We start from the raw sequence: 27,784 nt of genomic DNA, 5'->3' as shown, positions 1-27,784 counted from the left end.
TCAATATTTATAATGAAGCTATAAATCAAACAATTACAAAAAACGAAAGATGTTTATTTCAGTCTGGTAGTTACAATGCAGATTGCAATCTCTTAGGTTCGCCCCCTTTATTTCAAGCAATAGTATGATTCGCGCACATACTTTTTTACTTTATTTTTTTTAGATTCTTAAGAACTTGTTTATTAAATCTTGTATTGACCACATACAATTTTTAAATAGGAAGAAATGCTTAAAAACTGTTTTTTCACAGATGGCGGTATTTTGGTTAACTCATTTTACTGAAATTTCAACTTGTGAGCAATATTCGCGTTATTTTATTTTTCATTTTACAATGATAACCATATATAATAGAATTATCCATATCCCTCTTTTCCTATTTTAAAATGTTATGTCCTTTAATTGTTCCAGTACTTCATCCTTGTAAATTTCTTTGACCAGTGCTGGACGACCTGTAAAAGGAAACCCTGCTTTTCTTTTGTATAACTAATTTAATGAATTTAAAAGGCCTTGTGATATAAGTTTTACAGGATATTGTTTAATTTTCAATGGCTGTTATTTGAAATTAATTACTTTCATTCCAGGTGTGATCTTTGTAGCAGATGTATTTCTGAAGAAAGGTAGTTATAACAATCGCATGTACAATAATGAAACTTTACATGTTTTATTTTAGAATTTTGGTGAATTATTTTTTTTATTTAAACAAAACAAACATGCCAAACAAGAAGCACATCAAAAAGGGTTTAGTACCCTATGTAAAGGTTTCGTTTTCATGTGAAAGAAGAAAAAAAGTAAACAAGAAAATCTTGAACTGATAAATCTGATAATCATGTAAGGTTGTTCATATATGTTTGTTTATATCTTTACTTTATTGTACTATGACAGTAAAAGATTAAAAAATGTAGAGGTTATTTGATCAAGTAGGGTTCAAACTATTCGAGTATTGTTAAGACTTCGGTCGAGAAAAACTTGGGACGAGAACTGGTCGAGTACAGGTCGAGAATATGTTATGACTGTTTCATACTGGTCAAGTAGTAGTATAGACTGTTTTCAATTGCAAATATAATGGTCAAGTACAAATCAGTACAGTCGAGTTTTGTTAAGATAGGGGTCGGCTAATATCAAGTAAAATTCAGACCAATTCAGATTGGTCGAATGATAATAAGTATGGTCGAGTACATAGATTTGCATATCGTTTTCGCTAATCACACCTCGTAATCTTTTTTCTTTAACACCTCCTTTTGCAAATCATCTTTTGCCTGAAAATCAAAAGAAAAAGTATTCATACAAACTATTCGTTAATCATCTATAAAATATAAGGAATGTAAATTATTTTATTCATCAGTCTTTTGTTTATATTCCTATGTTGAAATCATGCAAATGTTGATAAATCGAAGTTTTGAAGGAATGCACCCGAAACTGACATGTTATCAGATAACTTATATTGACCTGAAATAAATTCATTGCGGTTCAATTTAACAAATAGTCATATATGAACTATAATATTTCAGAGCTCACATTTTGGAATGCTTTTGATTAGATTATAAAAACATGTGTAAACTCTTTTTAAATAAACATATTACAAAACAGTAAAAAAATTGCCTTTCAGGGAAGCAACCGATCGGTTTTTAGAATTGTTCATTAGAAATTTGAAATTGGAAAATCTTAATCATTCCAGTACCGAAGTATCTACATGATATTAAAAAAAATTAGAAAGACTTTGCATATTGACTTGTAAATCATGGTGATCAAGTGGTGCTATTATAAATACTTAAATATTTTCATAATTTTTTCTCACATTTAGCAATAATATAGATACATAAATATATACTAGAACACACGCGGGTCCGTGAACTAATTAATGTATCTACGCCTTATTTCTAGTACGGATTTTTAGGATTTGCATTTTCATCTGATAAAGTTATTCTGATCTATAGAAGCACAGTTTTCTCTACTTTCAAAATCGTTCTGTTTTAACTCCTGGTTTTCTAACTACAATTGGAAACTCGATGCGACAATGATTGAATTCAGTAGTGTTAATCTCTGTATTCGAAGTCCACCATTGACTATGACCCGTTTATAAAGTACATCACTGACACAATTTAAGGTTGTACGCCTGATCACAAAGGCGGAAAGTACAGACTATGTGATGGGTAACAGGTTACATATGCTATTGGTATCGGTAACGGATTCGAAGCAGAGCTTGTTAATTATTAGTATCAACATCATTGTTCTATATAAGCTATATATGAAGTTGAATTCTTTCATTTTTCGTTTTAAAGTCTTGCTGGCCAACAAACTAGACTTCGTTATTTGATTAGTAGTATATATATATACTGGTTGGTAGATTCTTATAGACTCTATATATATATATATATATACAACTCGTCTAAACATCATATATACACATGGAAAAAAGTATTGCAACACCTTGATTTTTTAAAATTTGAAAAATCAGCCTCTTTTTTCGGATGAAATATAATAAAATATTTGTATAATATTATTGAAACATAGTTTATGATAACATTGGTATTGAAACGAACAAAAAATATTTGAAAAAAAATGATTTATATAACCACAATTTTAATAACAAAATGAAGTGTTATTTGTACAAAAAAATGCATTTTACAACTTTTACTGTAGTCGAACTTTACAATGTCAGACATTTCAAAATTAATCTTCAGATGACTGTTCACATCATGGTTGATCGTTATACGCCTAAGAATTAGTACTTTGTGCACAGCCTCAATTCAAACGGATAACCGAATCTAAACGTCTTCTGATTCCTGCCAAAAATCGACTAATTTGTTGCTAAGGTAGCAGCAACCATTTCTGATGAAGGGCATTGTTTATTTCATGATGTGTTTGAACTTGGGTGTCCTTTCGCGCACATTCCGCCCAATAGTGTCCCATATATGCTCGATATGGTTCAAATCCGGGCTACGATCCGTCCATGGAAGAAGAACCGAATTCCATTGGAACAATGGATCTTCCTCCTCGATGATAATTTTCAACTTTAGCGAGCTCTGCACTACATTGGATACGGAAAACTGTGTGTCTGTTCGTTATCAAGGTCTCCGAAATGGTTTTATCGCACGATAACCAGTAGCGATGAGTCGATCTCGAACAGTTCTTGTAAAAAGGCTCCTGTATGCCCAACAGTCTTTTTTTTAGGATTGTATTGTATGCAATGGGTTTCCTTCTGACCAACCTTCATTATGCTTGATTTCCCCTAACAAATGGTATAGGGGGTCTTCTTTATCTCGGAAGGTCTTTAACATCGTTTAGTGCCTTATTTTTATTCTCAAAACGACTTATAGTGGAATGGTGATGACCAAAAATACGTGCAGTTGTTTCAGCGACATCCCTGCTTCTCTCATGCTGATAATCTGCCATCTTGCTGCAGTTTAGAGTTGTCGAGGACCCATTACAAGGTGTCAATCACATAACTTTAAAAACTTGGTTATTTAAAGTGTTGAAAACAATGAAGATGAAAACATCTGTTTTGCTGTTTACGGGTACAGTAGCTGCATGTGCAGATAAAAACTTATCGAGTCGATATTTATTGATTAAACTCAGGTGATACTTAAATAATGTTAAATTAGTTCTATTTTACCAAATTATATCACAAAAAAAATAAAAAGTGTTTTTTTAATTTCAATTTCAATTTGGTGTTGCAATACTTTTTTCCATGTGTATATATAGGTCTTTTATACCTAGGTGAACCAGGACTGACTTCTGTTAAAGAAGAAAGTAAAATGAGAAATTTGTATTCTCCGTAAATATATATATATATATGTATCTGACTTCCTTTACATTTCTAAGAATATGATTAGTTAAAAGCAACCGCGGGGAGATCATGAATATCCCATATTAGGTTAGTATGATTTTATATACCGTAAGTATGCGAGGCTTATTTCAATACAAGGTTAGTAGTGGTGTTACGTCTCTTTATTAAATTAAACAAAACGGTGTTGAAGAAACATTTTATAGCTGAAGAAATTGATGATGAACGATTGAAATGAATTCATAATACACATTTAAATTAACAAGTTGTAATGGTTGGCATTTGTTTTTGTTTAAACAAATGGAAGTAGGTTCTTAATACTAACGATACTGAAGACTTTGTCACTTTGATAGGGCACTAATCTTAACACCATATGTTAAAATTGTAGGTAAGATGAATTCGTTGCATAGTGTGTTAGTGACTCAATTAGGTGGTTCTTATCCCATATGGAATTTACTGACCCCATATATTCCATATTAGGTCACTAACACACTATGTGACCAATAATATAATTGTATATGAAGTAACTTACAAAGTCCTTATACTTAATCCAAGGCATAAAATCAACAAAACCCATACCAATGGTCCCAATCGTCGTACAAACTTGTTTGTAGTAAACATAAACTCTGAAAAGAAAAATCAGAAATCAAAACGAGTGGTTTTATAACGCATGAAAGAAAATAATTTTATCATGTGATCTACGTCGGAAATTCGACCTATTTCAAGCTTGCGTAAACATGTCAATGTAAAACTTTGATCGAATTTGGATAATTTCAATTAAGAAATAAAAAAGTGATCTTGTTTTGTTTTGCAGGGTTCTAGATAGTTTAATACAGACTTTCCTTAAACGTTTTTTTTTCAGATCAAAACAGATGTATTGATATTTATTTGCATAAGGTCGATTTCTATCCGACGCAGCTCATTTGTTAGATTTAAAAGTTATTATTTATAAAAACTTAAAGTTGAATGCATATATTATTGCATAAATAATTGTGTTGTTCGTTTCATATTCATTATTTCTCTATGTCTCTCTATTCCATATACAGCATCATGTATATAAGTTAAGATGGATAATATATTTCTAATATTAATCTATGAATACGATATTTTCATTGAATATGTCTGTTTAGGTTTGTGACCTATATTAGTTTTGGAATTATAATTGTCTTATTGTTTATTGTCTTAAGAGCCATTCTCTGTAAGGATCAAAATTAGTGTTCACACCTATGTCATAGATTTTTACCATTCTTTGTACACATACTACATAACTAATATAATTAACAAATAACTCTTTAGAAATTGATTTTGGGCTTTGTTACTATGGAAATGGCGGCCATTTTGATTTTGGGCTTTTTTTTCAATGAAAATTCTAAAAGAAAATCCTTAAAATCAATGCTTATTTCCCCTTAATCCTGACAATAAATGATGCAGACAATTATCACATCTAAAAGCTGTTACCTTTGCCTTTCTAAAAATATATCACACATTTGGCTGACAATCGTGTACATGCGCTTTTTTTTTCTATTGGAGAAGGGGGTGATTCTGACATCTAAATGAAAACCAAATTTCACCAAAATTCATTAAAGTTTTGACAAAATTTCCGAGATAGTTTATAGAAAATATTGCCAAAATCATGAAGATAAACCCCTAATTTAAAAATAAAAAAGAATTCAGGTATGTGTTTTTTGATATATTATAAAGAAAAAAAATGTGGATTGAAAATTGAAAAAAATCAACTATGTTTCTATGAATTATCTCCCCTTATGGTTCTTCTTCATTGAAAACATAAAGGAACAACAGGAAGTACAAGGTTTAATGCCCACAATAAAGTGCAGACGAAATGCAGACACTGATAAAACCATCATATATCAAGGTAGATACTATGGGGTGCAGTTTCTCTCCAAAGTTTGTGGATTGTGATGAACTCATTTAACCTCTTGCCAAACACTGAAACAGTGAAACACAGGCAGTACATTCCAAATATTTGCTATTTTGTCTGAGAATGGTCTAAAACCACCAGTAGCTCTAGATCTTCACTTCAATATTGTATATTTAACCAGCCCTTTCAATTAAATGAAGAAAAAAAACAATTCAAAATGTGCACGTCGCATGTTATGCCAACAAAAAGTTTTCATCCAGATATTGACCACATCAAGGATTCTGGACTCAAGTCGTTACCTTACAGAACTAGCCTTAAACTAGCAAGTAGTGGACCAAAGGAAAAGAATTTATTCATCTTATTAACTAGTAACGTGAGTATTGGAAATACAAAGAACTTGACATGACCTCCCCCTTTTCCCCCTTTTATAGTTTTGATTAGTTTATGTAATATTTAAATTTTCATTATCATCGTTCATCATTGATTATTTGTTAAACAATCTCAATTACTAAGATAATGCAAACATGTCTTTTAATGAAAAAAAGGAGCACTTTCTATGTATTAAATTAGTTTCAAAACAGATATTTAATTTACCTCCTTTCAGTTTCATGAGTGTAAGAATTGGGGTCCTCTAATTTGTTATGTATCACCTACTTTTTACACATTTTCTATATTTTTAAAACAAATACTCATTCTGTACAATTCTAAGGAAATTGATTTTATATTAAAATTTAGATTTCTGTAATAATTTGATTTCTTTTTAATGTTTGTCCTTTATTCTGTGATTAATAATCTATATTGTATTACCTTATTATTTTGTTTTCCACAGTTACTCTTCTTACTTTTGCATTCCATTATTCTTTATTTTAATTATGTGTGCTTATTTATCTCCAATCAAAATGTTCACAATTATTTTTTTAACTCAATAATTGGGCATTATATTAATTATTCTTTGTTTGGTAAACCCTATTAAGCCTTTATATTTTATGTCACCTGTGAAACAATCATTGATACTATTTTTAAAATTGACTACTGTATTTTAACATTCCCCACTTTACTTAGGAGATAGAATTTAAGGATGAGTGCATGGTTTAATCTATTATTTTTACAATTTATGAATTATTTGATATTTATGTCAAAACAGTACTTTAGCTGTAAAATTGTCAAAACTTTAAAACTCCTATTTACATAACACCATGGTTGTGAATATAAATATTTGATTTCCATTCAATATCACCCTTCCCACCCCCAGACCCAAGATTAGATGTGTATTCAATATCCCTCCTCCCCCACCCTGAGATTTGATAGCGTTTTTAAAACATCCTAAATAAGGAGTATCTTTTAACAATGTTTTGAAGCTGTAAATAATCAGCTTCCCCAAAAAAGTTAAATTGAAAAAAAAATATTCTAGAAAAAATTGTATAATGATAGAAAATAGATGAGTACTCTGTTGAACATCTATGTATGGTTAAGTACCTTTCACTTAAACAAATGTATAATTGGTATGCAATATTAATAAATCTTGAACAGCAATACATGTATAGATTAACACAGAACTTGTTTCAATGTTTTACTGTAGTTTTATAAATAATTGCTATCATTTTTTCCAGCATGTTGTGCTTTGTTTCTAAAGAAAATAAGAATAGATGTCAATGATGTAGTACTTGAAGGGGAAATGAGGTAATAATAATATATTGTTTAAAAGTAATCCTTGTATCTTCACAAAAGGTTCAGCATGTGTTTAGTAATAATATTATGATATATGTCATACAAAGTCTTCACATACCAGGATAGAGACTCATTGCTACATTCGCTGAGTCGCACAGGAAGGCTAGAAAAAAAATTATATTGGAGAGTCCTATCCTTTTCACAAATTGCACCTAATTTATTTAACAAATGATACTATAACTGTATATGTTTTGTCTATGAAAAAATATGCATTTTAACAAATATTACAAAACTTATTTGCTGTTTATATTGTTGATTTTTATTTTTATTCTCCATTTAAATAAGCTGAATCAATTTAATTGTTGTGTAAATAATTATTATTCTTACATAATCAAAAATATAAATTTACTTCCACTATAGAAAATATTTTGTTAAACTGCTTTATGCCTTATATATTTAGTAAGATACATTGATTGAATATGAAGGGAATTAATTGCTGTTTAAATTTATATTTTGCTATTTAGTTTTTATTACAAGCAAATATTTCAGCTTATTATAGATCATCTGTTAGTATTTAGATCCTGTTAGTATTAATTAAAATTTTATTTTAAAGGTTAAATCAACAAGGAGAAAAGGGAATATGCCAACATATGAAGAAAAGATGGAAACAACAGAAGATGTATGTTATCAGACCACATCAACCCACTTTAGTATTTTTTTTATTCTTCCAAAATAATTTATCCCTGTATTTCCCCAAAACAATCCATTTAAGAAAATTTTATTTATACTATGAACTATAATTAACTTTATATTTTATGCAATTGCTGAGCAATGTTATCTAACATCAAGACAGATTCAGATTCAATATTTTATTATAGTCTCACTACTTGAAATACATAGATATATACAAATATAAAATACAAGTACCAAGACATCTTACATAAGGGATATTTTCCATTTAACAAAGTTCCATAACTCATCAGTTCAAAGGTAAAATTTGTCACAATCAGAAGTGCTGACATCCATTATTCCTAAGGTTGTGAAATCATTGTAATAAATCTTCCACTCTCAATTTTATTCATTTAAAGAAATTTTATCAATGCAAACTGTTAATGGAAAGGTGTACAGAAAGCAAATGTTATATCATAAAGTGATTGCATAGAATTGAACCCCCAGAAACTATTACTAGCAAAAATAAAATATTTTTTGCTGTATAATTGCCAATGAAAAATATCTCTACTAGAGATCAAAGAACATAGAAGTAAACAGTATAGGTCAGCTATGATCACTCAGAGTCAATATTGTATGTGCCCATAACTGAGTTTTAATGTAGTTACAAATGTTCCTCTGGTTTTTTTTTAACTTTTCAAAACCAGATTTATTTGACATATTCCTCAGAATTAAACAGGGGAAATAGCAATTTAACATGAAGTCATCAGGAACCTTTTATTTTTCAGAGTGTCAGATGTAACACAGGCAAGAATTTAAGTGAATGAAACAGCATCACTTCTAAAAGTAGCATGGAATTTTTATCACAGGTATTATTTAGACAGACAGATTGAGAAGTGTTTTGCCTTGTAAATCAACAACAACAGTTTCTCAATCAATATTTTAAAAATGTGTTTAAACATTTTACTCAACCCCCACAAACTAGCTATATATAGGAACGCCTTCTTTTTTGCAAAGGGGGGGGAGGGGGTATTTATCTAATAAACAATCTTTGTCCAGTTCCAGTCAAAATCATTTGGGAATCTATACTTAATACCAATTTTAATGGTTACAATTAATTGGCCAAAATTAGAGCAAAATTTTTCCTTTAATCAGAAATATCTATGCAATAGGGAAAAACATGACTCAGAAAAAATACTTTTCTATTACTTTGTATGAATTGCTTATTTCTTGACCCTTTTCAATGCATTTTTATTCTTGATTTTTTTTTTCATGTACTGAATCTAAACATGTATTAAGTTTTGGAATTTTGGGTCCCATTTTTAAATTGGTCCATTGAGGGTCCAAAATTAAACTTTATTCGATTTTATCAAAAATAGAATTATTGGGGTTCTTTGATATGTCAAATCTAACTGTTTATTTAGATTTTTAATTATGGATCCCATTTTCAAATTGATCTACATTAATAAGGTCCCAAGGGTCCAAAATTGAACTTATTTTGATTTTATAAAAAATTTAAATATTGAGGTTCATTGATAAGCCCATTTAACTCTGTATTTCGATTTTTAATTTTGGGTCCTGTTTTCAAATAGGTCTACATTAAGGTCAAAAGGGTCCAAAATTAAACTTAGTTTGAATTTTACAAAAAAATAATTTAAGGGATTCTTTTACATGCTGAATCTAAGCATGTATTGGGATTTTTGGGCCCTGTTATCAAATTTGTCCATATTGAGGTCTAAAGGTTCCATAATTAAACCTTGTTTGATTTCATCAAACAATTGAATTCCTGGGGTTCTTTGATAGGCTCAATCAAACTGTGTATTTAGATTTTTGATTTTGGGTCCCATTTTCAAATTGGTCTACACTAAGTTCCAAAGGGTCCAAAATTAAACTTAGTTTGATTTTAACAAATATTGAATTCTTGGGGTTCTTTGATATGCTGAATCTAAACATATGTTTAGATTTTTGATTATGGGCCCAGTTTTCAAATTGGTCTACATTAAGTTCCAAAGGGTCCAAAATTAAACTTAGTTTGATTTTAACAAATATTGAATTCTTGGGGTTCTTTGATATGCTGAATCTAAACATGTGTTTATATTTTTGATTATGGGCCCAGTTTTCAAATTGGTCTACATTAAGTTCCAAAGGGTCAAAAATTAAACTTAGTTTGATTTTAACAAATATTGAATTCTTGGGGTTCTTTGATATGCTGAATCTAAACATGTGTTTAGATTTTTTATTATGGGCCAAGTTTTCAAGTTGATCCACATCAAGTTCCAAAATTTATCTTTGTTTGATTTCAACAAAAATTGAAAACTTGGAGTTCTTTGACATGCTGAATCTATTTAGAGTTTGGATACTGAATCATAATTGCTTAATTGTCAAATGTTTAATCACAATCCAAATTCAGACCTGTATCAATCTTGGTTCCATCTATGCAAATTTGTTAAAGCATTTTAATATGCCGGGGACGTATTATGGTATACAAATGTCCTCCGTCTGTCCGTCTGTCCGTCTGTCTGTCCGGCGTAAACATGTCGCACCGTAACTTGAGAAGGACTTATCCAAATTTCATGAAACATAATATAGTTGTTTCTTATTATGGTCAAATGATCTGTATACTTTTTGGTGACAATAAGATTAAAACTTTTTGAGTTACAGGACTTTGTAACTAAAACAGGGGTGTATTGTTTTAACATGTCGTGCGGTATCTCAAAAACAATTAATGATAATTGCTTAACTTTACACTCTTCTTAGTTATATTAATCTAAAGATCTGTCTACTTTTTGGTGATGATTCAAAATGTTTATATTTTAGAGTTATGGAGTTTATTGGTATAAAAGGTTTTTTTTCCACATGTTGCTCTGTATCTCAGAAAATATTGATGATTACTGCATAAAACTTACACACAAGACAAAGGGTGTATCATGCGCTCATGGCGCAGCAGTTTATTAAGTTCATGTCCTACATGTTGATGACCGATAGACAAACGGACAACGGTATGCCATAATAGTCCTGTAAATGATGTATAAAAAGTGCATAAATAATGCACTTAAAAGTTAATAATAACCATGAGAGAAACAAAACTATCTTTTGAATTTTGTTTAAGCATCAATCATTATGAAAAAATTATTTAAACTAGTAAAAATTGCTTTTACCTCATATTTGATTAAGTTTGTGAAATAAAATACTTTCTTTTTTTTTAAAATAATCCAGCAGTTTCCACATTATGAATGAATTTCACCATGTTAATGAACTTTTACAAGCAGTTAGGATGAGGTGTTTTTCAGAAGAAGAAAGGAGTTCCTAGAATATGTATTCTAAAAGTTCCAAATCTGTTTATTGTAATAGAATACTTGAAATAATGAAGAAAATTATTACAACTGTTTTTTCCACAAAATATAGAACATGTAGAAGATGTCCTTCATTCCCTGACAATTGAGTTCTAATAACCAAGAACAGAAACCTCAAGTATTACCAAAAGGTTCATTTGGTTCTTCTGGTGATTCATTGGAAAAGGCTGAATCTTAGCGCCACAAAAAATAATTTCATTCTAGACACAAACCATGTTGTATAATCAAGTTTCTCAGATGCTTCCAGACATAACTGAGAATAAATCTTATGTGACATCTAGCTGCAAAATAAAACTGATTTCAAGTTTTCTGTTGATCTCTTTTGTTAATGCCAATTGTTTTGTCATAGTCGCATCTCAAGTTGCATGTTTTACCTCTAACCTCTAGAAATGTATCCAACTGTCATACAAGTGAGTGGTTTAGCTAGCTATAAAACCAGGTTTAATCCACCATTCTCTACATAAGAAAATGTCTGTACCAACTCAGGAATATGACAGCTGTTATCCATTCTTTTGACATGTTTTAGCTTTTGATTTTACGAGTTGATAAGGGATTTTCCATTGTTAATTTTACCTTACTTTCATTTTGACCAAATCACTACTTTCACTTTAAACAAGATTTTTTTTCACATTTTTACTTATATTATTTCAATATATATATACATGCAACTGATAGGACCACTTAAATAGTAAGCATTTCAAAGAAAACAGTAGCCAGAATACTTAGGAAGAAATACCCCATATGATAATTGGGAACTATATTCAAAGACCATGGAAAAAGGGAATTAGTTGTGGTCTGAAGCCAACTGCAATGTTCTTTGTAATGTGTTTCCATAGGAACTAATATTGATATTTATTATGAATAATATTAGTTGTGTATCAAAACAATTCCTAATCAGTATGGTTTAACAAAGTTAAATAAGAAAAACTTTGAAATTGACGAATATAACCACTTACTTTCTTTTAATCTGCACAATGCAATTTCAAGTTTTGCCAAATTTCAGAAAATTTTGAACGATTTTTTTTTTTAACAAAAAAAAACACACCCAATTTTTTTCTTGGTAAAAGAGTGATATATGAAGATTATTTTGGAGGCATAACAATAAAATGTGACGTTGGGAAAAAAATTAAAATCATTTTGAAATTTACTAAAAAAATGCCTTTTTCAGCAGTTTCAAAAAATGCAAAATCGGCACTTTTCAGATACAAGTTTTAATGTTTTGAATTGATTCAATACAATGTCTGTTTACTTTAATGTGTTATTTCAGACCTTTATTTGTTCAGTATACCTATGATTTAGGCTAAAAATGTATATTTGTTAAAAATAATGAAAGTTGAAAAACGATGCATTTTGAGATTTTGCTACTCTGTTACTGGGCTTATATATATGGGACCTGTAACCATGGCAACAGAAACCCCAAAAACAAAAATGAAAGTTATTTTTGTTATCAGGGCATCATATGGGCTTAATATTGAAAAGATATTGAAAATCTGTGACATTGGTGTGAACAGTCCCATGAATTTCTTTGGTTTTTACAGAGAATGACTTTTAAATTAATTATCATTCCAAAGACGTTTATCATAAATACATTAAATGTTCTCATCCTTATTTGTATATCTATATGGGGTTATTTCCTTTTAGAACGACAGGTCATTATTTTTTTGAGAAGCAACTTGGACGATACCATATTTCACTGAAATGACCTTTAGAGCATAAATAATAACCTGCACCAGGTCCAAATAGTTAAATGACAAACAAGTACAAAGTTGAAGAGCATTGAGGACCCAAAATTCCAAAAAGATTGTTCCAAAATACGGGTAAGGAAAGAAAACAATTATTTTGAACATTTCTTTAAATACTGTTTAAAATAATCTGCCTTTCCGTAATGCAAATGTCGTGAGGCAAGAAAAATATATAGCATCCATCCCCTTTTAAATATCTTTTATAACAAATAAATTACAAAGTGATTTGTATTTTCCATCATTTTGCAATTCGTTTGCTTCTTACTTCATGTAATTACTGTTACATTTATATATACGTGTTGTAACCAAATATTTATTTCTAACGTTTATATTTACAGTAGAATAATTTGTGAGTTTTAATTTACTTGAAAACAAAACTGCAGGGTATGTTAAAACAATTTCTGTTTTTATAATTGACTGTTTTACTGTTCAATGGTTTATGTTGTTCCTTGTTTCCTTTAACATTTTTGAATAAATTATGTCTGTCCCGTTCTTTAAAAAACAAACAGTTTATAATGATCTACCTTTAAATTGCACATTCAAACTCGTTTTTTGTCGGGGAAAAACCCCTCAGAATAACCATTTAAAATCATAATTTACTTAGTCTACTCTTCTTTGGACTATGATGTTTAGTACTTTTAAAATAATCATATTCATTTTCTCACAACCACGTAGATTTTAGTATTTTTACAGCGAATATTCTACTTCTTTTTGACGAATCACACATTAAAGTGTACCTACTGTTCCATTTTAATATGATATTTGTTGTGAAAAAATAATTATGGCTAGATTTCTGTTAATACAAGATTATCTAAACACAATGGATGGATTTATAATGGGATGTTTGTTATTTAACGCATACTAGTAAGATATGGTAGAAACTCACATTAATACATTCAAACGAAAATAACAACACTGTGCCAAATTATTGCGCAGTTGTCACCCTTTGATTGTGTTATTGTGAAATTTGTTAATATTATATTTCAAAGGGACATATTTGCTTTGTTAAGTAAAATAGGTTAAAACGATAACAAAGGGACTTCAAACTCATAAATCGAAATCAAACTGACCAAGCCATGCATAAAGAAGAAAAAAGAAACATATCCATCTTATTTGTGAATCAAATATTCAATAACGATTAAACAACTCATAATGGCGACTGTAAAATTAATGAAGGAATGATTTGATATTCCCCAATATGAACTTTTAGTTTAATAGCTTTTCCACAGCAACAACCCTCTATCTCGGAAATCATTTAGAACACAATACGCTTTGGAATATTGGATGCATTTATTCAGTATGCAGGGGCTTCTGGAATGTTGCTTCATAGAAATGGAAAGTTCATAACAACTTGGCAGCTACAATAGTTATTTTTGTCGTAAATAGATTTAGGAAGAGTAAAAGTTTGATTTTTAACGACTCACATTGTACATGTAAATTTATAGATGCTAGTAAAGATATGAGGTATACTTTACTGTATCTGTTATATCCTTTATCGAATGTTCGAGCATAGTCACCGAACATTGCATTATTGAGTGAAAAACCATCATCTATATAGCGGAAAATTGAGTTAAGTGTAAAAATTTAAAATAACTTAACAATCTTGATAATTTCACTTTGATTTTTTTTTATTTATTGAATCAGAGTATTTTTTTCAAAGTACGATTTATCTTTCCTGAGACAAAATTCTTGTCTCTACTTTGATCAATATTTTTTTAATGAACAAAAAGTAAAACACAAAAATACTGGACTCAGAGGAAAATCAAATCGGAAAGTCCCTAATCATGGCTAAATTCAAATGACAAAACACATCAAACGAATGGACAACAACTGTTATATTCCTGACTTGGTACAGGCATTTTCAAATGTAGAAAATGGTGGATTAAACCCAGTTTTATAGCGCTAAACCTCTCACTTTGTACGACAGTCTCATTGTACGACAGGAAAGCTGGACCAACTCTGTCAATGTGTATTCTAGTTTGGAATTGGGAATTATGTAAAAGTGTAGAAAGTCCTTTACTAATGCAAGATTAAAGAATTTAAGACTTTACGTACTTTCAAAGATCTTTTTGATGTCATCTCTAGAATGGGTAGTTATCCAGCTTAAAATGGGGATAACATCGATATTCAAAATTTAAAATGAGGTTTCGAGAAGCACTTCGAGGAACCAGCAAAATAACGTTGTTTGTGGTGATACTTGTGTAGTTAAGGTTTCCAATACAGTGGCGGAACATTCGGTTCTTTATAATCTATGGAAATGTTTCCTTGGTAAGTGACATGGAAGTATATGTTGCGTTTCCAAGTGAACTGTCAATACCTTATTCTTATATCAACAGTTTATGTAATTTGATTAAAACACAAACGTAATGTTGTTAGGGTCTTAACAAACGCTAACAAACAGATGTTTGATACTGAGGTAGAACAAGTGTTTTGCAACAACGGTGGGTTTTAAGATTTATGTAGAATGTGTATTCATACACCAACTTAGTTGTTTTTTATTCTGATTTTTATCAACGACTACATATACAGTAGGAAAGAGTATCTACGTCTTCTTTCTCGCGTTTAACCCATTGTCTGGCATAATCCTCGACTGAATCCGTCAGTACTTTGTAGTTATTTCCAAAACGTAAAATATCAAAAATACTGAACTCCGAGGAAAATTCAAAAGGGAATGTCCGTAACCAAATGGCAAAACAACCAGATGAAATACATCAAATATAAAACATTTATAGATAAACCTCTCACTTGAATGAAAGTTGAATAAAATATTTTAATGACAACAATTTGTGAACAAAACAAACTGACATAGTGGCAAAAGTGTCAAAAAAGGTGAAATGCAATCTACATTGTGTTCTTATCTTAATCACTATAAAATAGAGGCATAAAAATAAAGCACAGAAGCAAACATAGAAGACAAGAATAGGACACCAGTTATAACAAGGCCAATCTGATACTATATGAAAAGGAAACAGGACAGGTACAATCTGGAGGTTTAAACTTCAAGTTGCTATATTGAGATGCTGCAACACATGTTTGTAAATAAGATTTATTTTGTAGTTGCAATTAGTATGGTAAAGCAATAAGAAATGATTGGTGAATGATGTTATAAATATAGCTTCTTACAAAAGAGATGAAAACCCAACAGCTTGTGTTCAAAGACAGAAAGTCATTAATAAAGACATAACGGCGAGAAACTAAAGAAAAAAGGATTGAATGATCAGAATTGTTAAATGACATGTAAACAATGTTGATTGCATTATTCCTTATGTCTTCTATGGACGCACATACATTTGTTTAGCCTTCCTCCGTTTATCAACTAATAACAAACGGCAAAGATTACACTCCGTACACGTAATTTGCAGATTAATAGTTTCAAGATTCCCACAAAATAATATGAAAATATATCGCTAGTCGTCACACTCTAAAACGACATAAGTGAAAATAGTCAAAAAGAGTGTACAAACCATGATAAATAAATGCAAACGTTGTTTAATGATGTTGCTCTCGGGTATTTGAGTATAATTTTAAATACTTAATTTGTTTTCACAGAATATATTTAAAAGATAACAAGTATAACACTATTGGAAAGTGCAACATACCAAAGTAAAAGTTAGGAATACAACAGTTATTTTCACTCGTTACGTTGGTTTAATAAAGTCGAACTTTTAATTTTATCATATTATATATTGAATTCCCCGTTTTGAATTTACTAATAAGTTGGTATTTTTCTTAATACTGTTTATCCTATTTCCCAATATGAAACAATGAAATGCAGTATGATTGGACACAGACCAAATGACGTAGTTTATAGCGAAACGTCAATGTATGGCTTATAACGATGATCAAAACCCTTACCACAATGCATATATCATGTAAAATACAATAAGATTCAACAACATTTTGAATATAATTGACAAGATCTTATATCATGAAAAATGTAACTTACCTTTCAGGGAAGTCGTATTTTCTTTATCGTCTTTGGTTTTTACTATTTTTATTATGGTACTTTTGGTGCTTTGTATTATATCCACTTCTTGAACGCCTCTGTAAGATCCGTTTCCTAGAACATCTGAAATTGAGAAATTTCTAAATAATCAAATGAACGAAAAACATGTGAAACTAATACTTAGAGTCATTTGTTTTCCATGTCTTTCTGTGGATTTTAGGTCAAATTTAGCTATTAATAAGCATGTCATAAATTCATATTTGAATATGTTACCCCTGAAATATATAACAGTAATAGTACTTATTTTTCCGTACTAGATGCGCATTTCGACAATGAATGTAATTGAAAATGTTTGATGGGCTATACAACTTCATTCGATTTTTTTTAGTTAAATACTTAAGATATTTAAATGTAAACACATCTTAAGTCATGAGTCACTTACCTAGATCTTCAAATGATGAATGTATTTCCTTCTTCATAAGTCGTTGCAAATTATTATCTAAATATCGCATTCTACACCCAAATGAATCAATCTGTGTGCTAGTGGGCATTTCATGTTTCAAAATATATATCTGGGAATCCGTAGAACAAACACAATGTTTAGGATGGCATTTCCCAGATTTATGGTAACATTTGTCATCAAACCCTCTAAGTTCATCCAGATTGTTATTATTCAGAAGAATCTCCACAGTATTTCCGAACGGGTTCAAGTCGGAATAAACTTTGAAGGTAATGAAATATGTATTGTTTTGAATCTCTATTTCTGTTTTCAGGGTAATCTTAGTACATGTAATAGGCAAGACTAAATCTGTAAAGTAAATATTTTTTTTAATTCATTAAGTTCTGCAAAATACGATGTATATAAACAATAGATATATAGTATCATTTTCATAGTGACAATTATTCAACCGATCTATAAAAAAAAAGAAGATGTATGATTGCCAATGAGACAATTCTCCACAAGAGACCAACTGACACAGAAATTTAGAAATATAGGTCACCGTACGGCCTTCAACAATGAGCAAAGCCCAAACCGCATAGTCATCTAAAAAAGACCATGAAATGAGAATGTAAAACAAAACACACGAGATAACTAACGGCCTAATGTATATACAAAAAATGAACGAAAAACAATTATGTAACACGCTAACAATCGACAACCACTGAATTACAGGCTCCTGACTTGGGACAGACACATACGTACAGAATGTGGCGGTATAACAATTAATCTATATGTAGGTAACTATGTTCTATGGTCTGGTTGTTGTCTCTTTGACACATTCCCCATTTCCATTTTCAATTTTAACTATGTATCACTGAATTGCCTTCAACAATGATCCTAAACCATGGTGATTATTGGTAGCGCATAAATCCAGGTGTTCACTAACGTTAATCGCCCTACTTTCTGGATGTTGGATGTGTTGACGATGATTTGTAAATCTTTTTCCTAATGTTTCCTGTCTTTTACATGTGCATCGGGAAATTTGATTTTATGTTAGTAAATGTTATGGGTGCCAAAATGATTATATTTGCCAAACATTTTACTTACATACATGCAACGTGATATATTTGACGATTTTGCTATTTCATTTTTCATTGCTAGATAACAATGTAATTTTTGAAGAAAAATGTAAACAAAATCGTGAAAATTGCAGTTTTTATTACATACGACTTGGTGTAATCTCCAGGAACGGATCGGAACGGACTGTATATGCGGTTTATCGCATAGATTATGTTTGTGAATTTATGAATAGTAGTTAAATAATCAATAGTGTAGAAATGTCAATTAACACTTTGTTTTATCAAAATTGATTCTGGATAAAAACTGACAGTGTGTAGATTTCAAAGTTGTCCTCCGCTATGAAGAAAAATGTTTCAAAAGACGCAAAAAGTATCGGTATTGCAGTAATTTTAAGCTATGATGTAATTGCTTGATTAAAGAAAAAAAACGTGTTTCAGAAATTTCAATATATACTTTGTAAATATAAATATATTACCAAGTAAATATATCGATTAAAAAATGCATAACTAATTTCGAAATGCTAATTTTCGCCATAACAAAAATCTTTAAAAAAAACAATCTCATTTTATATTTTTTTTAATAAAATTTTGAGTGTAATGGTTTCTATTTTTACCCTTTTTAATTTTTTGACGATGTTTTCTTTATCCCTTTGTGTAATCTACATTGTTTTTGAAGTTTCCATTTTGTTTTATTTGCAACAAAAAGTACATATAAAAATATTTTTAAAAAAATTCTTGTTTGCAAAGACCGTTTTTTACCACTGAAAATAAAAAATCGTAAAGAATTTCTTTTAATTAATGATATGCCAAGCTCAATCGAGTCCTCATTATACAATAAGTTTTTATTTGCGGAAATGAAATTTTGACAAACTATATATCACGGTCTTCAACGATGAGCAAAGCCCATACCGCATATTTAGCTATAACAGGCCTTGAATGGCAAATGAAAAACAATCCAAACGGGAAAACTAACGGCCTTATTTAGGTACAAAAATGAACGAAAAACAAATATGTACCACATCAATAAACAACAATCACTGAATTACAGGCTCTTGAATTGGGACAGGCATAGACATACTAATTAGTTAGGTTAGGGGGAGGGTTGGGATCCCGCTAACATGTTTAACCCCGCCACATTATTTCTGTATGTGCCTATCCCAAGTCAGGAGCCTGTAATTCAGTGGTTGTCGTTTGTTTGTGCGTTACATATTTGTTTTTCGTTAATTTTTTAGCTCACCTGGCCCGAAGGGCCAAGTGAGCTTTTCTCACCACTTGGCGTCCGTCGTCCGTCGTCGTCGTCGTCCGGCGCCGTCCGTCGTCGTCGTCGTTAACAATTTACATTTTGAACTTCTTCTAGAGAACCACTGAATGGAATGGAACCAAACATGACATGAATGTTCCTTATGAGGTGCTGACCAAGTGTTGTTACTTTGTAGCCGATCCATCATCCAAGATGGCCGCCAGCGGGGGACTTAGTTTAACATAGGACGCTATGGGAAATGCATACAAATGACTTCTTTTAGAGAACCATTGAATGGAATGAAACCAAACATGGCATGAATGTTCCTTATGAGGTGCTGACCAAGTGTTGTAACTTTGTTGCCGATCCATCATCCAAGATGGCCGCCAGCCGGGTACTTAGTTTAACATAGGACCCTATGGTAAATGCATACAAATGACTTCTTTTAGAGAACCACTGAATGGAATGAAATCAAACATGGCATGAATGTTCCTAATGTGGTGCTGACCAAGTGTTGTTACTTTGTAGCCGATCCATCATCCAAGATTGCCGCCAGCGGGGGACTTAGTTTAACATAGGACCCTATTGGAAATGCATACAAATGACTTCTTCTAGAGAACCATTGAATGGAATAAAACCAAACATAGCATGAATTATCCTTATGGGGTGCTGACCAAGTGTTGTTACTTTGTACCCGATCCATCATCCAAGATGGCCGCCAGCGGGGGACTTAGTTTAACATAGGACCCTATGGGAAATGCATACAAATGACTTCTTTTAGAGAACCACTGAATGGAATGAAACCAAACATGGCATGAATGTTCCTTATGAGGTGCTGACCAAGTGTTGTTACTTTGTTGCTGATCCATCATCCAAGATGGCCGCCAGCCGGGGACTTAGTTTAACATAGGACCCTATGGGAAATGCATACAAATGACTTCTTTTAGAGAACCACTGAATGGAATAAAACCAAACATAGCATGAATGTTCCTTATGGGATGCTGACCAAGTGTTGTTACTTTGTAGCCGATCCATCATCCAAGAAGGCCGCCAGCGGGGGACTTAGTTTAACATAGGACCCTATGAGAAATGCATACAAATGACTTCTTCTAGTGAACCACTGAATGGAATGAAACCAAACATGGCATGAATGTTCCTTATGTGGTGCTGACCAAGTGTTGTTACTTTGTAGCTGATCCATCATCCAAGATGGCCGCCAGCGTGGGACTTAGTTTAACATAGGACCCTATGGGAAATGCATACAAATGACTTCTTTTAGAGAACCACTGAATGGAATGAAATCAAACATGGCATGAATGTTCCTAATGTGGTGCTGACCAAGTGTTGTTACTTTGTAGCCGATCCATCATCCAAGATTGCCGCCAGCGGGGGACTTAGTTTAACATAGGACCCTATGGGAAATGTATACAAATGACTTCTTTTAGAGAACCACTGAATTGAACAAAACCAAACATTGCATGAATGTTCCTTATGAGGTGCTGACCAAGTGTTGTTACTTTGTAGCCGATCCATCATCCAAGATGGCCGCCAGCAGGGGACTTAGTTTAACATAGGACCCTATGGGAAATGCATACAAATGACTTCTTTTAGAGAACCACTGAATGGAATAAAACCAAACATGGCATGAATGTTCCTTATGAGGTGCTGACCAAGTGTTGTTACTTTGTAGCCGATCCGTCATCCATGATGGCCGCCAGTGGGGGACTTTTGAATGAAATTAAACATGTTCCTTTCCTTATAAATGAGGTTGTGTTGAAGGCCGTTCGGTGATCTATAGTTGTTATTTTTTGTGTTATTTTGGTCCCTTGAAGACAGTTGTCTCATTGGCAATCATACCACATCTACTTTTTTATATGCATTATAATTTCTTTCAATGTAGTAAGAGTGGCAGATAGAAGCACTAACAGATTAGTGGTAGAACATTGACTAGATGCCTAGATAGACATGGATATAGGTTTAAGCATATAACGTCTGCGTATGTTCACAACCATGGCTTATAAATGTTTAGTTTTAGAGTTCCTGCTGAATGGTTAATTCGGAAAAAATCATTTCGGACGCAAGAAATTAAAAGTCTTATGTTCAGCTGGCCTCCAAACAAAAATGTTTACTAATTCAGTTGAAATGGACGTCACACTAAATTCCGAAGGGACTAAAATGAAAGGAAAAAAAACAAGTCTAACAAAGGCCAAAGGCATACGGTGGGGTTAAACATATATAAGTAATTTTGATTGATTGATTTTTGGTTGGTAACGTCCAGTGGCAAATATTGCATGCATGTTCAGGATGAGAACAAATTAACAATGACTACAATAGTTTGGTCAAATAATGTAGGTCAACTGGGTTGCAGGTCGGAAAAAGTTGGACTGCCACGGGAAAATGAGGGTATTTGGATAGGGAGATAAATGTACCTTTCCACTAGGCCACTTAGGGACATCACAGAGTTGCAAGGGTTCTTAGTGTGTATAGAGGGTGACACTCTGTCTTTGCGATGCATCGGATTTAACGTCCCGATTCTGACCGGACGTGACTGCGTTCATTATACATCCTGCTTAGACAAATGGACTCTCCCACTTTAGTAACTGTTTTACTTATTTTGTGATAGATGTATTCCGTATTGTATCCATCTGATGCGTTAACATAACTAGAGGCTCTCAAGAGCCTGTATCGCTCACCTGATTCTACTTGGGTTTTTGAAATCATATAAAAAAATATAAAATTTGGCAAAAAGTGACAACACAACCTCATTTATAAGGAAAGGAACATGTTTAATTTCATTCAAAAGTCCCCCACTGGCGGCCATCTTGGATGACGGATCGGCTACAAAGTAACAACACTTGGTCAGCACCTCATAAGGAACATTCATGCCATGTTTGGTTTTATTCCATTCAGTGGTTCTCTAAAAGAAGTCATTTGTATGCATTTCCCATAGGGTCCTATGTTAAACTAAGTCCCCGCTGGCGGCCATCTTGGATGATGGATCGGCTACAAAGTAACAACACTTGGTCAGCACCTCATAAGGAACATTCATGCCATGTTTGGTTTCATTCCATTCAGTGGTTCTCTAGAAGAAGTCATTTGTATGCATTTCCCATAGGGTCCTATGTTAAACTAAGTCCCACGCTGGCGGCCATCTTGGATGATGGATCGGCTACAAAGTAACAACACTTGGTCAGCACCACATAAGGAACATTCATGCCATGTTTGGTTTCATTCCATTCAGTGGTTCAATAGAAGAAGTGATTTGTATGCATTTCCAATAGGGTCCTATGTTAAACTAAGTCCCCCGCTGGCGGCCATCTTGGATGATGGATCGGCTACAAAGTAACAACACTTGGTCAGCACCCCATAAGGAATATTCATGCTATGTTTGGTTTTATTCCATTCAGTGGTTCTCTAAAAGAAGTCATTTGTATGCATTTCCCATAGGGTCCTATGTTAAACTAAGTCCCCGGCTGGTGGCCATCTTGGATGATGGATCAGCAACAAAGTAACAACACTTGGTCAGCACCTCATAAGGAACATTCATGCCATGTTTGGTTTCATTCCATTCAGTGGTTCTCTAAACGAAGTCATTTGTATGCATTTCCCATAGGGTCCTATGTTAAACTAAGTCCCCCGCTGACGGCCATCTTGGATGATGGATCAGCTACAAAGTAACAACACTTCGTCAGCACCCCATAAGAAACATTCATGCTATGTTTGGTTTTATTCCATTCAGTGGTTCTCTAAAAGAAGTCATTTGTATGCATTTCCCATAGGGTCCTATGTTAAACTAAGTCCCCTGCTGGGGGCCATCTTTGATGATGGATCGGCTACAAAGTAACAACACTTGGTCAGCACCACATAAGGAACATTCATGCCATGTTTGGTTTTATTCCATTCAGTGGTTCACTAGAAGAAGTCATTTGTATGCATTTCCAATAGGGTCCTATGTTAAACTAAGTCCCCGCTGGCGGCCATCTTGGATAATGGATCGGCTACAAAGTAACAACAATTGGTCAGCACTCCATAAGGAACATTCATGCAATGTTTGGTTTCATTCCATTTAGTGGTTCTCTAGAAGAAGTCATTTGTATGCATTTCCCATAGGGTCCTATGTTAAACTAAGTCCCCCGCTGGCGGCCATCTTGGATGATGGATCGGCTACAAAGTAACAACACTTGGTCAGCACCACATAAGGAACATTCATGCCATGTTTGGTTTCATTCCATTCAGTGGTTCTCTAAAAGAAGTCATTTGTATGCATTTCCCATAGCGTCCTATGTTAAACTAAGTCCCCCGCTGGCGGCCATCTTGGATGATGGATCGGCTACAAAGTAACAACACTTGGTCAGCACCTCATAAGGAACATTCATGCCATGTTTGGTTCCATTCCATTCAGTGGTTCTCTAGAAGAAGTTCAAAATGTAAATTGTTAACGACGACGACGCCGGACGACGACGGACGACGACGGACGACGGACGCCAAGTGGTGAGAAAAGCTCACTTTGCCCTTCGGGCCAGGTGAGCTAAAAAAGGAGACTTGTTAAGATTACCAATGACGCAACTCTTCACAAGAAACCAAATTACAAAGAAATTAACAGCTATAGGTCACCGTAAGGCATTCAACAACTAGCAAAGCCATTACCGCATGATATACTATAAATGGCATAGAAATCATGAATGTAAAACAATTTAACGAGAAAATTAGAGGCCTCATTAATGTATAATAAAATGAACGAAAAATAAATGTGTAACACAGCAAGAAACGAAAACCACTGAATTACAGGCTCCTGACTTGGGACAGGCATATACATACAGAATATGGCGGTGTTAAAAATGTTAACCCTCCCCGAACCTGCGTGTAACAGTACATCATAAAAACGAACCATAACTAGAGGCTCTAAAGAGCCTGTGTCGCTCACCTTGGTCTATGTGAATATTAAACAATGGACACAAATGGATTCATGACAAAATTGTGTTTTGGTGATGGTGATGTGTTTGTAGATCTTACTTTACTAAACATTGTTGCTGCTTACAATTATCTCTACCTATAACAGTACTTTCTGTGGAAAATGTTATTGAAAATCTTCAAATTTTAAGAAAATTGTTAAAAATTGACTATGAAGGGCAATAACTCCTTAGGGGGTCAATTGATTATTTTTGTCATACTGACTTATTTTTTAGTTCTTACTTTGCTGTACATTATTGCTGTTTACAGTTTATCTCTATCTATAATAATATTCAAGATAATAACCAAAAAACAGCAAAATTTCCTCAAAACTACCAATTCAGGGGCAGCAACCTAACAACCGATTATCCGATTCATCTGAAAATTCCAGGGCAGATAGATCGTGACCTGATCAACAATTTTACTACCTGTCAGATTTGCTCTTAATGCTTTGGTTTTTGAGTTATAAGCCAAAAACTGCATTTTACCCCATGTTCTATTTTTAGCCATGGCGGCCATCTTGGTTTGTTGGTCAAGTTACCGGACACATTTTTTTTAACTAGATACCCCAATGATGATTATGGCTAAGTTTGGTTAAATTTGGCCCAGTAGTTTCAGAGGAGAAGATTTTTCTAAAAGATTACTAAGATTTACAAAAAATGGTTAAAAATTGACTATAAAGGGCAATAGCTCCTAAAGTGGTCAACTGACATTTTGGTCATGTTGACTTATTTGTACATCTTACTTTGCTGAACATTATTGCTGTTTAAAGTGTATCTCTATCTATAATTATATTCAAGATAATAACCAAAAACAGCAAAATTTCCTTAAAATTACAATTTCAGGGGCAGCAACCCAACAACGGAATGTCCGATTCATCTGAAAATTTCAGGGCAGATAGATCTTGACCTGATGAACAATATTACCCCATGTCAGATTTGCTCTTAATGCTTTGGTTTTTGAGTTATAAGCCAAAAACTGCATTTTACCCCTATGTTCTATTTTTAGCCATGGCGGCCATCTTGGTTGGTTGGCCGGGTCACCGGACACATTTTTTAAACTAGATACCCCAATGATGATTATGGCCAAGTTTGGTTAAATTTGGCCCAGTAGTTTCAGAGGAGAAGATTTTTGTAAAAGTTAACGACGCCGGACGACGACAGACGACGGACGACGGACGCCGGACGCCAAGTGATGAGAAAAGCTCATTTGGCCCTTCGGGCCAGGTGAGCTAAAAAGCAGTTTGTCGCTTGTGAAGAGTAGTCTCATTGAAAATTATACCATATCTTTTTTTTTATATATTAAATCGATAATGAGTACTTCAAATTTATGCTCTGACAAGAGAGATGATCTTTAATATATTTTTGCAATAGAAGCAGTATTTACTTTAGAATTTTTGTTAACGTATTTGTATTTAGTACCGATTTGCATTGGTGATTCAATATAAAAAAAAAGAAGATTTGGTATGATTGCCAATGAGACAACTGTCCACAAGAAGACCAAATTGACACAGATATTAACAACTATATGTCAACGTAAGACCTTCAACAATGAGCAAAGCCGATACCGCATAGTCAGCTATAAAAGGCTCCGATATGACAATGTAAAACAATTCAAACGAGAAAACTAATAGCCTTATTTATATAAAAAAATATGTAACCTATAAACATACGACAACAACTGAATTACAGGCTCCTGTCTTGGGACAGGCACATACATTAATAATGTGGCGAGGTTAAACATGTTAGCGGGATCACAACCCTCCCCTAACCTGCGACAGTGGTATAATAGTACGACATAAGAACGAACTATACAAATCAGTTAAAAAGGCTTAACTCATCAGATGGACAAAAATACAATTGGACGTGGCCGGGTACTTATACATCCCGACAACAAATTACACTAGGAACAGATCTGAAAGTACTCGCAGTTATCTGAAAGCTAGTTCAAAGCCACAAACAACTAATAAAAAAATCATGCATCTAAGACTAAACTATCAATCCGTACACATCCAACATCCAATGGATTTAGTGTTAAGACGTCATAAACAGTCCACGAAAACTTGACCTTGTGCAATGCCAAGTTAAAGGTATCGACAGATTGTAGATCCATGAATGTGTGTATGTATATAACATACTAGTAATATTAAGTTTGCTTTTAATTTACTGATAACAAAATCAATATTTATACCAATTGATACAATATTCAATGATCTTATTACAGTGTTGAATTGGTAACCTTTTAGAATAAGTGTATTTAACGGAGCAATAAGTTTACAAAGATCATTTCTAAATTTCCGGGCACGGTTCACAACAATTCAAGCCTATTTCGAGAAAGTTTTATAGTTTCGTCATATGTTTTACTGTGACAGTACTATCCCTGATCAAGAGAAGGTTGGAAGCTCTCATTCTGTATGAGAATGTCATAATGTCATGAGCCTGTGGTTTTCGTTTGTTGTTGTATATCTTGTCTATTTTTCGATATGAATTTTTCATTTCAATCAGATCGTTCGTTTTCTGGTTTGAATTAATATACACTTATTATATTGGTATCTTTTAATATGGAATGCCGAACGATGACCTATAGTTACTGACGTCTGTGTCGTATCGTCTCTTTGGATACATGTAGTTGTCTCAAATCACCCCATATCTTCATATCGTTATATGTTCATACATTAAGGTGTGTGATGTTGAAAAAAAATTATTTGATATGTGCTACTATTTCTTAAAAAGATACCTTTATAAGTACGTAAAATGAAGAAACAAAAACAAATAAACTTACTGAATATAAATGAAATCACAAAAACTAATATATGCCATTTCATTGTGACGATACCAAGCAAAACTGTTCATAAACCATAAACCTGCAACATAATTTGAATAAGATTGATTTTGTTGTATGTTTTAACATGTTTAAGGTTGTACAATGTAAATACAGCTGTGTCATAGCCATGGCTCCATTAGGGATGATATAATATTTGTGTTGTCTTTACTTTCTTGGTCCAAAGATACAATCTCTAAGATTCATCTCAT

General features: G+C 32.6%; 1 long non-coding RNA gene across 1 annotated transcript; it reads right to left on the bottom strand.

Moving 5' to 3' along the window:
* LOC143044577 (uncharacterized) lies at positions 1-27,646 on the bottom strand. The gene is made up of 5 exons (XR_012968719.1): positions 27,534-27,646; positions 17,484-17,849; positions 17,042-17,164; positions 4,317-4,410; positions 1-1,256 (listed from the first exon to the last, which is right to left on the bottom strand). It is a non-coding gene; the product is annotated as an uncharacterized LOC143044577 (long non-coding RNA).
* Between the last annotated feature and the right edge of the window lie 138 nt (positions 27,647-27,784).

The sequence above is a fragment of the Mytilus galloprovincialis genome, chromosome 9, assembly GCF_965363235.1.
Source record: "Mytilus galloprovincialis chromosome 9, xbMytGall1.hap1.1, whole genome shotgun sequence".
In the NCBI taxonomy this organism is placed as follows: Eukaryota; Metazoa; Mollusca; class Bivalvia; order Mytilida; family Mytilidae; genus Mytilus; species Mytilus galloprovincialis.
Note: the sequence above shows the minus strand (reverse complement) of the source record. Positions and strands in the feature narration are given on the sequence as shown.